At 43.3% G+C, this 17280-nt stretch overlaps 2 long non-coding RNA genes across 2 annotated transcripts in view; both read right to left on the reverse strand.

Moving 5' to 3' along the window:
* The window catches only part of LOC307226906, a 60802-nt gene that overhangs the window by 34276 nt on the left and 9246 nt on the right, over nt 1–17280 (reverse strand). The window lies entirely within an intron of this gene.
* LOC307226950 lies at nt 5649–8647 on the reverse strand. Its single transcript, XR_013843732.1, has 2 exons — nt 8588–8647; nt 5649–7852 (listed from the first exon to the last, which is right to left on the reverse strand). It is a non-coding gene; the product is annotated as an uncharacterized lncRNA (long non-coding RNA).

The raw sequence follows: 17280 nt of genomic DNA on the forward strand, positions 1-17280 counted from the left end.
AATGGCCCGATATTAATAAATATAAGCAATCTTTCTTCTGGATGAAAGCCCCTGCAGCTTCTGCAAAGTAATGGAGATAATCATTGCCCGTATTTAATGGGGAGAATCTCAAAACTGTATAGAAGATCTGAGAAAGAAAATTACTTTCAGGAGGAATTTCTTGTTTAATTGAATTTAGCTACTTTTGAAATGTATAATGTAAAAGCCACTGTTATTTCTGCATGGAGCTGAATTACTAATGCAAGACATTTTGTTAATGGGCGACAGTGAATTAGATTCCTTCCCAGTGAAACTGTTTGATGCTCATTGCACCGGACACAGAAATGGAGGTTAAAGACTACTTTATTAAAGCCCTATTGGCTTTATTTCTAGTTTCAGTTATCACGTAAGTGAAATAACAATAGTAATAATAGCTATTATGGCAGTTAAAATATCAAAAGCAATAAAAATGTAAATAAAGCTTTAGATGCAAGCAGAAAAATGTACAAGAAGACATTCATATATTTCATTGCTATGTAACAATTCCAGATGCCTGCGGACGAGCAATTGGCCAGTTGTTTCAAACAAATATAACACCTGTCCTAAAGGATCCACACTGGCTCCCATTCCATTTCTGAGCACAATTCAAGGTGTTGGCATTGACCTTTAAAGCCCTACACAGCTTCAGCACTGTATACCTGAAGGAGCCTCTACACCCCCATTGTTCAGCCCGGACACTGAGGTCCAACTCCGAGGGCCTTTTGGTGGCTCCCTCACTGTGAGAAGTGAAGTGACAGGGAACCAGGCAGAGGGCCTTCTCGGTAGTGGCGCCTGCCCTGTGGAACACCCTCCCATCAGATGTCAATGAAATAATCAACTATCTGACTTTTAGAAGGCATCTGAAGGCAGTCATGTACAGTGGTACCTCGGGTTACAGACGTTTCAGGTTATAGACACTTCAGGTTACAGAGTCCACTAACCCAGAAATAGTACCTAAGGTTAAGAACTTTGCTTCAGGATGAGAACAGAAATTGTGTGGTGATGGCGCAGCAGCAGCGGGAGGCCCCATTAGCTAAAGTGGTACCTCAGGTTAAGAACGGACCTCCAGAACAAATTAAGTTCTTGTAATGGTTGTAAGCTGGGACGCAGGTGGCGCTGTGGGTTAAAGCCTCAGCGCCTAGGGCTTGCCGATCGAAAGGTCGGCGGTTCGAATCCCTGCGGCGGGGTGCGCTCCCGCTGCTCGGTCCCAGCGCCTGCCAACCTAGCAGTTCGAAAGCACCTCCGGGTGCAAGTAGATAAATAGGGACCGCTTACCAGCGGGAAGGTAAACGGCGTTTCCGTGTGCGGCTCTGGCTCTGGCTCTGGCTCTGGCCAGAGCAGCGATGTCACGCTGGCCACGTGACCCGGAAGTGTCTCCGGACAGCGCTGGCCCCCGGCCTCTTGAGTGAGATGGGCGCACAACCCCAGAGTCTGTCAAGACTGGCCCGTACGGGCAGGGGTACCTTTACCTTTTACCTTTAATGGTTGTAAGGGGGTTACTTGTGCGTAAGTTGCCTTGGTTTTAGTTATATTGCCTGGCCAACCATGCTTTGGCTGACAGCTCACACTCCGTGGCTGGTCAGTCACTTGCAGAATCCGTCAGTGGGCGTTTCTTGAACCTCTTCCAGCATAAGAGCTGTTTGACGCCTAGTCTCCTCCTACTTTCCCTGCGCGGAACTCGTCTGCGCAAATACGGGGAACGCAGGGGCGTGTCAGCGCACTCTCCACTAGTCTCTGGTGAAGGGTCTTGGAGAGCTGTCTCCACTTCCTCCATCTCCCTCTCTTCTCTACTGGTGTTACGCTGAATTCCTTCCCCCCTGCTGGTCCCCTCTCTGGCATCGCTCTGGAGCCCTGCCTCCGCCTCTCGCTCTGATGTCAGTTCCCTGACAGTTCTTAACCTGAGGTACCACTGTATAGGGAAGTTTTTAATGTCTGATGTTTTATTATGCTTTTATATTTGTCAGAAGACATCCAGAGTAATGGGCGGTGTACTACTACTACTAATTCACCTCTTTGCACTGCTTTGCCAGGTTATAATGCTGTTGAACAGAGATAAGAAAGCAGTAGCTCATCAGCCCCAGCAAGCATAGCCAATGCTCAGGGATGAAAGGACTTATATTCAAGCAACAAGGAAGGATGGGGGGCACTGCTGTAGAGACAGCAGAAGCCACAATGGACATAATTTCCTTTTAGGATTTGCTACATCAAGAGTATAGAGCCTAAGTTAGGAGCAGAAAAGACTCTTCATGTATGGAACAACAGCCGCCTGGTTCTTATTAGCCCAGACTTGGAAAGAAGAGAAGAATGGCAAACCAAGCTGATGGACTATGCCGAGATGGCAAAGCTGACTGGAAAACTCAGAAATCAAGAGGATAAAAACTTTATAAAAGAATGGGGGGAAATTATAAGTTATTTAGGAGACCACTGTAAGCAGATGGAAATGAGCAGGATTTTGAATCACTTGTGGTGTAAAAATTACTATGGACAATATGGTTTGATATTAAAATTGGAGTACCGATGAATATGCAGTTGTAGATGTTTAAAAGGAGACCTCATGGAGGGAATAGGGGGAAGTCTTGAGATTCAGAGAATCTCTTTATACAGATATGTTGTTACTAGTTTGTGTTTATTTATACTTTGTAAAACCAATAAAAATGATTTCATAAAAAAAGAGTATAGAGCCTAAGTCTATCCCATACTGGAGGCTCCATGAAGCTGAACAATATTCCCCAGGCACCACATGAATTCTGATTGAAATGAGAATATATATGTATAGTCACCCAAGAATGCCTGGAATTGATTGGCAACCACCTGCTCAAGAATTGGGAAGACTGCACCAGACTTCACCAAGTAAGCAGCAACCACAGCAATATGGCTGCCATCACAAACAGCACCTGCGTGTTCAGGATTCCATGCAACGGAATGCGCTTCTTGTGTGGTCAATACCCACAACCTGCTCTTTTAGATGTCAGGGAGACATGGTCTTGATCAAGAAATCTCGAAATTCCATCTGGAAGCTGAGTCCAAATGTCTCTCCAATAAGCTTCTGCTGACAGCCATGTCAAATTGGGGCTATCCAGGAAGTCGACATGCCGCACGAGGTCAGGAAAGCTAAGGGAGGAGGCAGATCACGTATTGGTCCTGTAAGCATTTTCTGCGGTGAGTCCACTGTATTTGTATCATTATTACAAGGTCTTGGCTGACATTTGAGGGCATTGTTAATGGAAAGAGGACAGTAAGAAACACTAAAGATTTGTGGGAGGGAATTCTGAGCGTTTGAAGTTCACATTTTCCTTTCATGAGCACAAAAGCCTATAAAATGGCCTTTTCTGACCCTAAATACAAAAAGTCCAGAATAGAACCTGAAAGGTTTCACATGCTAATCCAGGGCCGTTGGTTATTCATGTCTGTGTTTGAAACCACAGGTGACTTCAAGTTGTACTTTTGAATGCTCATCGGCTCTGCTCCTCAGCTTGAATTATCTTGTGTGAAACACAGCAGCCTTGCACAGCCACATTCAAATGACTGAACCGTTCCATATCTAATGTGGGAAGAGGAATAAAGAGCCAGACTTAATGGGTTAAACATAAAGGAATGGGGAACCTGTGGCCACCCCCCAGATGCTGTTTGACTCAAACTCCTATCAGGCCCGGCGAACATGTCTGAAAGCAACTGCAGGGGCTCTCCCTGGGGTAAAGTCTATATGAATTGTCCAGAAATCACGGGCAATTTTATAACCTGCTGCTGACTATAAATCAGTGTAAAAATGGAGGTAGCGTTTTAGAAAAATAGAACTGTATGAAAAAGAAATACTTTTAAATACCACATGTAGATTTAAAATAAGAAAATGCCACATCGTCCTACAGCATTGGAATTGTGAACATTTCTGTTTCATGATTTTTAATGCGGTAAAACTTTAAGGCCCATATATTTTAATACACAGTTTAACCACAGGTTACTATAAAGTGATATTATAAGCCTAGAGATGCTGACTCAGTAGAAAGGCTCTGCAATACCTATTAATTGATCTGCAAATTCCAGAAATGCATTAATCCCTGGTTTATTCTGCCTGCACACAAGGCCCTGGGGGCTTATTGTTTTTCAAGCCATATGAGTTTGGCACTAACCAAATGCTTGAGTTGTGAATTCTGATATCTACATTCAAGGCTACCTGCTTTAACTAGCCCTTTGAGAATGGGAACTGGAAAAAGCAGATACTGCTCATATGCCTGAAGTCCACTGAGGGATGGAAATCATTTGCACAGACATGATTGACAGTAAAGAAATGATGATAATAAGAATAACGGAGGCAGCTATTAGAATTCTGGTGACCAGCACCCCTGTGGTATACTTATCACATCTAATCCAAGATACCACCTTTTCCCCGAAGCTATATTTCTGTAATGAATGGGAGCATTTTTGAAACTGAGAAGATTGAAAAATACACATTCACTGAAGACATCGCAGTTTTTATTACTGCTACTAAATTGCGCATCTGAAGAACACATCCTTGGTTTATTTAGTAGCACTAATAAAATGGAAGTGTATATCATTCTGTAACTCATACCTTGTTTTTCTTTCTTTTCAGGATTATGGGAAGAATGAAAATAGAATCTATTCGTATCTGAACTACAGCCTTTTGGCCAGACACCAGGGTGTGTGGTCACTGTGCTGGCCACCGAATGTGTGGTTTGTAGGCGTTGTGCCTAGACTACAGTTTAGGGATTAAACACAGGCTTCCTTAAAGTTTATGGAAATAGCATTGAGCGCACCAAATGGATTGCAGGTGTCAGAATATTTGGCTACTGTTTTGTGAAATGGGATGAAACGGAATAAAACAAAAATAAAAATAAAAATAAAAATAGGAGAGCCAAATGATGAATCACAGAAGACAGTTCATAAGTTCCAATCAATGAATGTTCGATTTTCAGATAATGTGAATAAGAACAGAACAGAATCCACACACACAAACTCCTTTTCTTCATGTGTGGGCATTGGCGGCTGAAAACTAGAAAGGAACAATGGGCAATTGCAGAGATCCAGACTCTACTCAAACTGGATTATTCAACTTGGGGGGGGGGGGGGGAGGGGGGAGTTTTCCTACACACACACACTTCAAATTTATCAGCTTCACTAAGGTAAACCAAGCCTTCACAGGAGCTTAAACATCCTTAGAAAGGGACCATTTCGACCTGTTTCCACAGTTTTGGAAACCTGCAGGTTTCACATGCTATGGCAGCACTCTTGTGAATGTAACAACAAAACCTCCAGGAACATTTCTTTTTTGTAAGATACTTCTTTATTAATTTTATGTACAATCTTCACAACAGAAGACTTCACATCCAAGACAAAACAGTATATAACAAAACCTTGAGTCTCATATTTTTGTTTGTACTGGTTCTTCTCAGATTCCCTTATTTTACTATTCCTTAATATTTGTCTCCTTCTTTTGGTTCCTAATTCTTAATTTCTTAGGTCCCATATATATCTTTAACAATTTTTCAATTAATGCCCTCATCTCCCTCCCCCTAAACTCATTACTTCCCTTCATGTGCAGTCTTCCTTACATACTGTTTGGGGTTGGTTTTTTTTTGTGCTAACAGCTCTTTGCAATTGTTGTTCCATATCTGTTTTAATATCATCCTATAACCTTGCGCCCTTTAAATTATTGCATATTAATTTTAGGCTCCGAAGCCAACTCTTTTCATGTAATCCTTTATGCATTCCCACTCTTTATAAATTTTTTTTATTAGATGCTGTTAACTTTGCAATCTCCGCAAATTCACAAATTTTAGCTTGCCATTCTAATAATTCTGGAATTTTGTCTGTTTTCCAATTTTTTTGCCACTAATATTCTGGTCGCTGCTGTTGCATAAAGGAATACATTCCTTTTATCCTTGGGGATGTCACTAGATATTAAGCCTCCAGGAACATTTCTAGGTCACAGAATTACAACAATGCAAATTTCAAAATTTTCTGTGATGTGCAGTAGTCCTGAGCATGTGGATGCATAAAAATATTAACTATGAATCAGATGCATTGACTCATGACATTGGAATGCATATCTGATCATAGTAGCACTAGTCTTGCTAACACATATGTTGCAGCCTGGCATTATCCCCTTACTCAATTTCAGTTGCATGAAGAGGAGAGTGGGGTAAACCAACCCAACTGTCCATGCTTTTCTATTAGGAATTTTAAGTGCTGACATTCCAAAGGAACAGAAAAGGCTTTTTATGTATGCGGTGACAGCCGCACAGATGTTACTAGCCCAGAGATGGAAAGAAGACAAAGTCCCTACCAATGCAAATTAAACTGTTGGACTATGCCAAAATGGCAAAACTGACCAGAAAGCTCAGGAACCAAGAAGACCAAAATCTTAACAAAGAGTGGGGGGAAATTATAATTTATCTTGGAGACCACTGTAAGCAGATGAAAACATTAGCAGAATTGCAATAGCACTTGTAGCAAATACTATGGAGATAATGGAGTGACTTAAAATATGGACTAATAATATGCAGTTGAAGAGGTTGACAATAGGACCCAAGAAGGGGAAGGTGGGAAGTCCAGAGATTCAACGGAATCTTTAAATATGGATGTGTATGGTTGTGTTGTTATAATTCTATACTTGTAAAATCAAATAAATATTATTTAAAAAAAAAGTCAACCAACCCAACTGCCCATGCTGTGATGGGAAGGGAACATGAAGGGGACAACCTTTTCTATTCACAAGCATACATTTGGAGCAAGATGCAGAATCCTGATCATGTAGGGTTCAATGTCACTGGGCAGAGGTGTGTGGGTATGCATCTAAATATCATTCTCTAAAGAATGCCCCAGGAGGTAGGGTCTCAGCCCAAGGTGAGTAAAGCTTTTCCCCAAAACACTTGCCCAAGAGAACAGCATTCAAGGTGCAGCACAGTCTCAAGAAGTCAAGGTCAAGCACAGAAAGCAAATCTACAGTAGGTCCAAAACATTATCCAGAAACAATGTCAGCAAACAGTCCGTCTCAGATGGTTCTAGGGGTTCTTCATTAGGTATCAACCCAGAGGGCTCTCAGCATTGGATTCAGGGTACCCAACTTGTTCTTCAAAGTCCTTGATTTGTGGGGTGTCTCATTCATCCTCCAAGGACTCAGTATCTGGCACCAGGTAAGGGCTAGGCATGAGAGTGGAACACATTTCCATATTCACACAATCCATGGGTGTTGCTGGGGTGGTGAATGGGTGGGATGCAATTATGGGGTCAGGGCAGGGGAGTCAACTTGAATAAAATATTGGGGGGCAGGTAAACCAACACCCTGCAGAACTGATCACATGATGCAGCACGCGCGCACACAGGAGTGCACACACTCTTTAAATGGCAATACCCATCAGCTTTGGAGAGGTGGGCAAAGGGACCTCAGCCGCTAGGGGGTGGCTCCTATGGGCCAGGAAGCTCTCCTCTGCCACTTGTACAAAGCTAATAATTGTGAAAGAGGATAATGCCCTCACAGGACTGTATTTTCTTTGGTCTCCATTTAGACCGTATTCAATTGGGTTGCCTGGATTCCAGAGCAAGGTTACCTAACTTGAATCTATACATATACAGAAGATTATAATTGCCATCCCAAAAAGAAGCCATGTGGATTAATGTCTGTTTTATGATACTTAGAAGGGTTTAGAAGGGATCAATGCATAGGCTTCCCCTGGGAACTATTTGACTTTGTCAGCTACACAGACAGGTCTGAATTTTGCTTGAAGAAGTCTTCTGTGCGTGCATCAGTGGAAGCGATGGTATGTCCTTTTGGGGACTGGGATGTTTATGAACAATGTATTGATTGGCCTTGGAGGAGCTGTAAGAGATGAGTAATTTTTAAGGCATTTGTTGAATAAAACAGAAGCATTTGCTACCAGCTGTTTGAAATTAGGTATAATGTGAGTCACAAAAAAGTCAGCTTCATTCTCCTCTAGCAACGGTATATGCATAAAAATGACTTCAACAGAGTCTCCATAGTCAACAAGTGTTTCTGAAACTAGATTGAACAACAACAAAATCAGGTTAAATTCTAAGAATCATTAGGCATTATCAGTAGTATGATATTCTCTGCGGGTTTCCTTCATATATATATTTTCTTAGATCTCTTAGGCATGCCTGGCAACATTATGGAGTATTACTAGATAAACCCCATGAGATCTGATATTTATCTACATAAATGTATGTTATTGTTTCATGTGTAATTCACTTTGAAAACTGCAAACTGAATAATGTCAATATGTTTTGGTAGCATCTTACTGCTTTAGGGAGTATAGATTTATATCATGCTAGGGTGTTTGTATGTTCCTTAAAATATCAAAATGATTTTTCTTGTGTTTAATGTTATTTAGAGCCTGATGCTAGCTATGTTCAGCTATTAAGACACCTAGGTTTACCTAGGCTTGAGCAAAAGAAGAGTTTAGAAGATTTCCCTTAGCCTTGCTGTTGCCTGAGAATATCCTCACTTTCATTTTCTTCACTTCTGACTCAGAAAGTAAGAGTAGAGGGTTCACAGCAATGCTATTTTTCTAGAAAAAGAGGTGCAGGAACTCACCACGAATGCCTCCCTTGTTCTCTTAGAATGGCAATGGCGCCCACCTGAGAGGTGTCAGAACTGAGTTTTGGCTGAAAAAAAGCCCTGGTTCATATCATCAGGATTCCTCATCAGGATGAGCCAGTGTGGTGTAGTGGTTAAGAGCAGTGGACTCTTAATCTGGGGAACCGGGTTCGCGTCTCCGCTCCTCCACATGCAGCTGCTGGGTGACCTTGGGTCAGTCACACTTCTTTGAAGTCTCTCAGCCCCACTCACCTCACAGAGTGTTTGTTGTGGGGGAGGAAGGGAAAGGAGAATGTTAGCCGCTTTGAGACTCCTTAGGGTGGTGATAAAGTGGGATATCAAATCCAAACTCCACCTCAATCCACAATACAAAACAAACCTGCTCAGGCCATTTCAAATGCCAAGTAATACCCCACCCCCTGTTTGAGAGAAACAGGAGGCCATTTCTGGAGAAGATAATCAGAAAAGGACGTAAATAGAGCATAGGGAAAGCTGAAGGAAGTCTAGGAGTTAAGCAGAGAGAAAATACACAGCTCCAAAGGCACACACAATAGCTTCCAGTATCCCCAGTTCCTAGCCTTGAGCTCGATTTGCATGGTCAAACTCATGCTGGTAGCTTCGAGAACACTGTCCAACCAACTTTGTAACCAGAGGTTCAACTGAATAGAATCTGAATCACATGCACCACAAGGCCTATGCAGCCTCAACTTAAGATGGCTCCCTGGCCTGGCTTTGCACTGCAAAGTTTGCAGCAGCACGTGCAACAAAATGGCGTCCAGCATTCAAAACCCCCCTCAGCTTGCATTAACTAGCCACACACACACAGCCTCCCTCCCTCGCCACGAGATCGCCAGTCACCCACCATTTTAGTCAACCAGCTCCTTTCTTTTCCCCCATAAGTCAATCGAAGGAGCCTCCAAAACAAATTAAAAAGCCCCCCCCACGAGATCTCCTTTCCTTTTCCCCCACCATGTGCCCCCGCTCCAGACAGACCTTTTCGCTGGCAAGGGTGTGGGCCGTCGATGACGTATCCATCCGATTCCGATCCAAGCACTCAACACAGGTATGTTCAACTTCTGAGCCCCTCTGAGCCAAAGGCAGAAAGCCCAGCCAGCAGCCAAATGAAGCCTCAAGGAAAACCACCGTCACCTCTCCACGTGGGAAGCGCTGAGCAAAGGCGAGTCCCTAGGCAACGCAGCCGATTTGATCAGCACAAGGCATGCAAGCTCCACCCCCCAGTCGTTCTTAGACTTCTTATTGGGTGAGCAACACAGCCAAGCAACACAGTTGGAGCCTCCCTCCTCCCTGGCCGGCAGGGAGGGAGGGAGAGGAGCTGCTTCCTTTGAAATTTAAGGGACATCATTTAAGAGACATCCATCAATAAGGGACAGCAGCGGGACATGGCGCTGGAATAAGGGACTGTCCCTCCAAATAAGGGACGCTTGACAGCTATGATCTCTCCAGATGAGCATTTAGGAATGATATGCAAGTATATTGTACTAACAACAGCAATAGATATATACTACAGATATACTAACAACAGCAATAGAAAATATTCATATAGCACTTCCTGGTATTGAAATATAATTTGCTGCCTTTCCTCTCAAGGCGAGTAGTGAAAATAAGACGATTGCTTGCATTTGTTTGTTTATAAAAATGATTTCTATGTGTACTCATCTAACCTTTGCCTGACACGCAGCTGCTCTTTTATGGTGTTTGTTGAAATTTCAATGGCCCTGGCAGCTTATCAATAAAAATTATCCATTCATTTATACCTCTTTGCATCCTGAATACAAATATCTAACAAAGAGCATATGTGTGCTATTTACTCTCTTTTTTTTATACTTTCGCTTTTATGCATATCTTTGTTGTTGTTTTTCCTCCCTCTCACTTTTCCTTCTCCCCCCACCCAGTATAGCTTTATTTCTTTTAACTGAAATCACCTTAATAAAATATAAAAATTTAAATGTGTGCTGCTTACTTGGTTTTCTATATCAGCATATACCAGACATCAGGAAAAAGATTCTAATCACAGCACATTCCGTTATAGATCATTATTCCTAAATGCTTGCAGAAAGTGATGAAATGAGAATTTCATTCAGAATAATCCATCGCCCTCTGTCATTAGCCCTATTTAGTCATTTCCCCCCTCGTGTGATAAAGGTGGAAGGAAATGGACTTGCAAGGTAGCAGCTCCCTGCCCATCACATCCCTGCCACCAGCCCTGCCAGCCTCCCCAGTTTGAAGGACAAACTGTCATAGTGGGCAATCCTGCTCACAACTAATAGAATGGATCAGGACTTCCAGTTGCACAAGCCCCAGAATCTTGAGCAGGTTTTTTTTTTAAAAAAAATGGAATTAATCACTGACTGGATGATTTATTTATTTTTAAAGGTAGCCAAGGGTCTGTGAAAATGTCTGTTTCTACAAAAGATAATTGGTGGCAGGTAAAGGAACAGGACAAATCATGGGGTGTGGGGGAATTTAAGCAGTAACAGGCTACCTCAAGCCCAGGGGCTGAATCTGACCTTCTAGATTCATATCCTCCAACAATTCTTTGATAACAATATGGATGCCCTATATACTACTACTAATAATAATAGCAACAACAGCGATAATACTTTAATTTAATTAATTTAATTTATTGCAGTCGTACCTTGGTTCTCAGAGATAATCCATTCCAGAAATCCGTTCAACTTCCGAAAACATTCAAAAACCAAGGCACGGCTTCCGATTGGCTGCAGGAGCTTCCTGCACTCAATCGGAAGCCAAAAAATATGAGTACCAAGGCGTCTGAGAACCAAGGTACAACTGTTTTTTTTAATTTTATTTTTATACCCTGCCCATCTGACTGGGTTGCCCCAGCCACTCTGGGCGGCTCCCAACAGAATATTAAAAACACGATAAAGCATCAAACATTAAAAGCTTCCCTAAACAGGGCTGCCTTCAGATGTCTTCAAAAGGTTGTATCATTACTTATTTCCTTGGCTTGGGGGGGGGTGTCACATAACACCATACCCTCCAACATTTCTCCAATCAAAATAGGGATGTCCTGAGGAAAAGTGGGACATTCTGGGATCAAATCAGAAACAGGGACGGCTTCTATAAATCTGGGTTGTCCCTGGAAAATAGGGACACTTGGAAGGTCTGCTATTTGACTTGCAGGACTCTCCTGAGGAGATGCATCCTTCAAAGTTCACATCCATCATTGGACTTCTCCATGGCCTCATCAAACGTTTTTGCAAAAAGGGTTTTCTTGTGTGTGTGTTTCTTGTGGCTGATTGCTGCTCTCCCTGTGCAAAGGTCAGAGGGGGCAGGGTTTCTGTTGAGGTAGGTGATTAGCTGTGGGAGGAGCTTATCAGATGTTGCAGGGCAGCGGCACACGCCTAGCGACACGCGCAGTTTGATCCATCTTTTAGATTTAGGGGAGCTAGTCTCAAACGTTTGTTTGGGGAGACCTAGCTTTTTTGGGGGGGGGGTTATTTGTCCTGTCTTCACACTTTTTATGATAGAGGACCGCTGTAGTCACCCCCAATGACACGTTCTCAAGATGGAGGGTGAGGGAACAGCTGCAGTCGCCTGCGGTTCCTGCGCAATGTTTGCCATCTTGCCAAAGGTTGCAGGCAGCTTTACCTGCAGCAATTGCATGTTGATTGCCCTCTTAGAAGACAAAGTCCAGCAACTGGAGGAACGTGTAGCTACACTCCAAAGAATTAGAGAGCTGGAGCTCTTCCTGGAAGCAACAGAGCACACCGTCTCCACCAAGGAGGAGACAGGGGACTCCCCTGAGAAGGAGGCTAGTTCACCAACACAGGAGCCAGATATATGGAGAAACGTGACTCAAAGAAGTAGGAGGCCCAGGGTTCGCTCTGATTGTTTAGAAATACACAATCGCTTTGAGGTCCTCTCCCCTAACATGGAAGATGAAGAGCAGACTCCATTTGAGGATCTCTCCCTCATTACAGTCGATCAGGTATATGAAGACGAGCAGCAAAGTCAGTCCTCAGGGAATGTGCAGGCGACCTTGGAATGGACAGCTCACGGAAGAACCCCAACCAGACCTAAGAGGAGGTGTGTAGTGGTGATAGGGGATTCCCTACTGAGGGGACCAGAAGCAGTGATCTGTGGGCCTGACAAGATGTCTCGGGAAGTGTGCTGTCTCCCCGGGGCTAAGATCCAAGATGTAACTGAACGACTGCAAGGAATCATAATACCCACTGACAAATACCCCTTCCTCTTGGTTCATGTGGGAACCAATGACACTGCAGGCAATAGCCTCCAGAAGATCAAAAGAGACTACGAGGCTCTGGGCAGGAAATTGAAGCAATTAAATGCACAAATTGTCATCTCATCTGTCCTCCCAGTTGAACGACGTGGCCCAGGGAGAGAGGGAAAAATAGTGGAAGTGAACAGCTGGCTTCGCAAATGGTGTAAACAGGAACGGTTTGGATTCTTAGATCACGGACTGCAGTTTCTTGAAGATGGACTTCTGGCAAGCGATGGGCTGCACCTCACAACGGTTGGGAGGAATGTTTTTGCCAAAAATCTCAGAAACCTCATCAGGAGGGCTTTAAACTGACTAATGTGGGGGAGGGAGACCGTGCTCCTGAAGGTAGGAGTCTATCAATTGATGAAGATGATCATCCAAATATCATAGACCAAATGGAGCAAACAGCACGCAGACCTAGTGGTGGAAGGAAAAAAGGAAGGGAGATAGTATTAATGGGGGAATTCAATTACCCGGATATTTGTTGGATGTCAAACTCAGCCAAGAGCATAAGGTCAAACAGATTCCTCACTGGCCTTGCAGACAACTTCGTTGTCCAGAAAGTGGGAGAAGCAACAAGAGGAACAGCCATTTTAGATCTGGTCCTAACCAATGTTGATGACCTGGTTAGTGGGGTAGAAGTGGAAGGATCATTAGGCACGAGTGATCATGCTCTTCTGAAGTTTACTATACAGCGGAAAGGAGCAGCCAAGCATACTAGGACTCAATTTCTTGACTTTAAGAAAGCCGACTTCATAAAACTTAGGGAAGTGCTGGGTGAGATCCCATGGAAAGTAATACTAAAAGGAAAGGGAGTTCATGATGGCTGGGAGTTTGTTAAGAGGGAGATAGTAAAAGCACAACTTCTGCCAATACCAACGAGACGGAAACATGGAAGGTGCCTAAAGAAGCCAGGGTGGCTATCTAAAGAACTTTTAACTGAGTTAAGATTTAAAAAGGATGTGTACAAAAAATGGAAAAGGGGGGAAACCACCAAAGAGGAATTAAAACAAATAGCCAGCACGTGTAGACACAAAGTCAGAAAAGCTAAAGCACAGAATGAACTCAGGCTTGCTAGAGAGGTTAAAAGCAACAAAAAAGGCTTTTATGGGTATGTTCATAGCAAAAGGAAGAACAAAGAAACAGTGGGGTCACTCAGAGGAGAAGATGGTGAAATGCAAACAGGGGACACAGAAAGGGCTGAACTCCTCAATGCCTTCTTTGCCTCAGTCTTCTCCGATAAAGAAAACAATGCCCGACCTGAAGAATTTGGAGCAAATGATTCAGCAGAGGAAACCCAGCCCAGAATAACTAAGGAGATAGTACAAGAATACTTGGCTAGTTTAGATGTATTCAAGTCTCCAGGGCCAGATGAACTGCATCCAAGAGTATTAAAAGAACTGGCAGATGTGATCTCAGAACCGCTGGCAGTCATCTTTGAGAATTCCTGGAGAACAGGCGAAGTCCCGGCAGACTGGAGGAGGGCAAATGTTGTCCCTATTTTCAAAATGGAGAAAAGAGAGGACCCAAATAATTACCGCCCAGTCAGTCTGACATCAATACCAGGGAAGATTCTGGAGCAGATCATTAAGCAAACAGTCTGTGAGCACCTAGAAAGGAATGCTGTGATCACCAATAGTCAGCATGGATTTCTGAAAAATAAGTCATGTCAGACTAACCTGATCTCATTTTTTGACAGAATTACAAGCCTGGTAGATGAAGGGAATGCAGTGGATGTAGCCTACCTTGATTTCAGCAAGGCATTTGACAAGGTGCCCCATGATATTCTTGTAAAGAAGCTGGTAAAATGTGGACTTGACTATGCTACCACTCAGTGGATTTGTAACTGGCTGACTGACCGAACCCAAAGGGTGCTCATCAATGGTTCCTCTTCATCCTGGAGAAGAGTGACTAGTGGGGTGCCACAGGGTTCTGTCTTGGGCCCGGTCTTATTCAACATCTTTATCAACGACTTGGATGATGGACTCAAGGGCATCTTGATCAAATTTGCAGATGACACCAAACTGGGAGGGGTGGCTAACACCCCAGAGGACAGGATCACACTTCAAAACGACCTTGACAGATTAGAGAACTGGGCAAAAACAAACAAGATGAATTTTAACAGGGAGAAATGTAAAGTATTGCACTTGGGCAAAAAAGAGAGAGAGGCACAAATACAAGATGGGTGACACCTGGCTTGAGAGCAGTACATGTGAAAAGGATCTAGGAGTCTTGGTTGACCACAAACTTGACATGAGCCAACAGTGTGACGCGGCAGCTAAAAAAGCCAATGCAATTCTGGGCTGCATCAATAGGAGTATAGCATCTAGATCAAGGGAAGTAATAGTGCCACTGTATTCTGCTCTGGTCAGACCTCACCTGGAGTACTGTGTCCAGTTCTGGGCACCACAGTTCAAGAAGGACACTGACAAACTGGAACGTGTCCAGAGGAGGGCAACCAAAATGGTCAAAGGCCTGGAAACGATGCCTTATGAGGAAGGGCTAAGGGAGCTGGGCATGTTTAGCCTGGAGAAGAGGAGGTTAAGGGGTGATATGATAGCCATGTTCAAATATATAAAAGGATGTCACATAGAGGAGGGAGAAAGGTTGTTTTCTGCTGCTCCAGAGAAGCGGACACGGAGCAATGGATCCAAACTACAAGAAAGAAGATTCCACCTAAACATTAGGAAGAACTTCCTGACAGTAAGAGCTGTTCGACAGTGGAATTTGCTGCCAAGGAGTGTGGTGGAGTCTCCTTCTTTGGAGGTCTTTAAGCAGAGGCTTGACAACCATATGTCAGGAGTGCTCTGATGGTGTTTCCTGCTTGGCAGGGAGTTGGCCTCGATGGCCCTTGTGGTCTCTTCCAACTCTATGATTCTATGATTCTATGATTCTATGCAATGTGTCCTTGAACTGTGACAATGGATTTCCCACTTCTGATTTAAATGGAAACATCGAACATTATCACAAGCTCACTCTGTACTTGGATTGGTCTTGCAGAAATCATTTTTCTTTCACACTGGACAGCACTGAAACAGTTAGGGGGGAAGAAAATCCTCAGATGAGATCCAGTGGTTTAAATCAACAATAACAAATAAACAACCTTAGAACTGTAAGCATCATGTAATGCTCTGACAAGAAGAAGCCACTTAAATTTATCTCAAAATTCTTGCCTTGCCTGAGGACCTCCATTTTGCTGTTGAAGAGCCTGTTAACATGCTTGCTCATAAGCCAGCCCCCGGAGGTTAAACGCAAGAAGCTTTCATAGTTTGCTTTCTGTGAAATGAGTCAAGATCTAATTTATGGGGTAGAATTTATGTGGAAACAAAGGAGAAGAAGAATTAGATCGAGAATCCACCTTGGTGGAAATTTATGAGGTTCACAATTCACCCTGGAGGTGGTGGAATGTGAAGTCACATGAGCCAGAGCCAGAGTAATGGCAGAAGACAAGGGATTCAGATACAGTGGTACCTTGGTTCTCAAACTTAATCTGTTCCGGAAGTCCATTCCAAAAGCAAAGTGTTCCAAAACAAAGGTGCGCTTTCCCATAGAAAGTGATGCAAAACAGATTAATCTGTTCCAGACTTTTAAAACAACCCCTAAAGCAGTAATTTAACACGAATTTTCCTATCTAATGAGACCATTGATCCACAAAATGAAAGCAATAATCAATGTAATGTACTATAAAATATTTAAGACAGTATTGTAGGAGATAAGGAATACGGGTAGCACTGTGGTCTAAACCACTGAGCCTCTTGGGCTTGCCAATCGGAAGGTTGGAGGTTTGAATCCCAGCGATGGGGTGAGAGCCCCTTGCTCTGTCCCAGCTTCTGCCCACCTAGCAGTTCAAAAACATGTCAAGTGCAAGTAGAAAAATAGGTACTGCTCCGGCAGAAAGGTAAACGGTTCTGGTTCACCAGAAGTGGCTTAGTCATGCTGGCCACATGACCCGGAAACTGTCTGTGGACAAACGCCGGCTCCCTCAGCCTATAGAGCTAGATGAGCATACAACCCCAGAGTCGTCTGCGACTGGACCTAACGGTCAGGGGTCCCTTTACCTTTACTTAAGTCTGCCGGAAACTAACCTATTCTAAATACTTGTATACATCTTAAGCCCCTTTTACCAAAGATGAGATAAGCTTGCCCTCTCCTTTTCTTCAGCCTGCTGGTGTCCATTGCTCTTTGAATTATATGTAGTGTCAGGATGTTTAAAGCTGAACACAAGGTAATTGTTTATGCTCTACTTCTTTTTCTCTCTGAGGTAACTATATCAGACTTATTGCGCTCAATCCATTACCCCACCTTTCAAGGTATATAAATCTGAAAACTTGGCTGCAACTTGTGCAGCTCGTTACAATATTTTACGCTGAATGGGATCAAATTAATTTGTGGTGGCAACTCAAAGCAATTATTTTTTCCAGAA

The sequence above is a fragment of the Podarcis cretensis genome, assembly GCF_951804945.1.
Source record: "Podarcis cretensis genome assembly, chromosome: 11".
NCBI classification, from domain to species: Eukaryota; Metazoa; Chordata; class Lepidosauria; order Squamata; family Lacertidae; genus Podarcis; species Podarcis cretensis.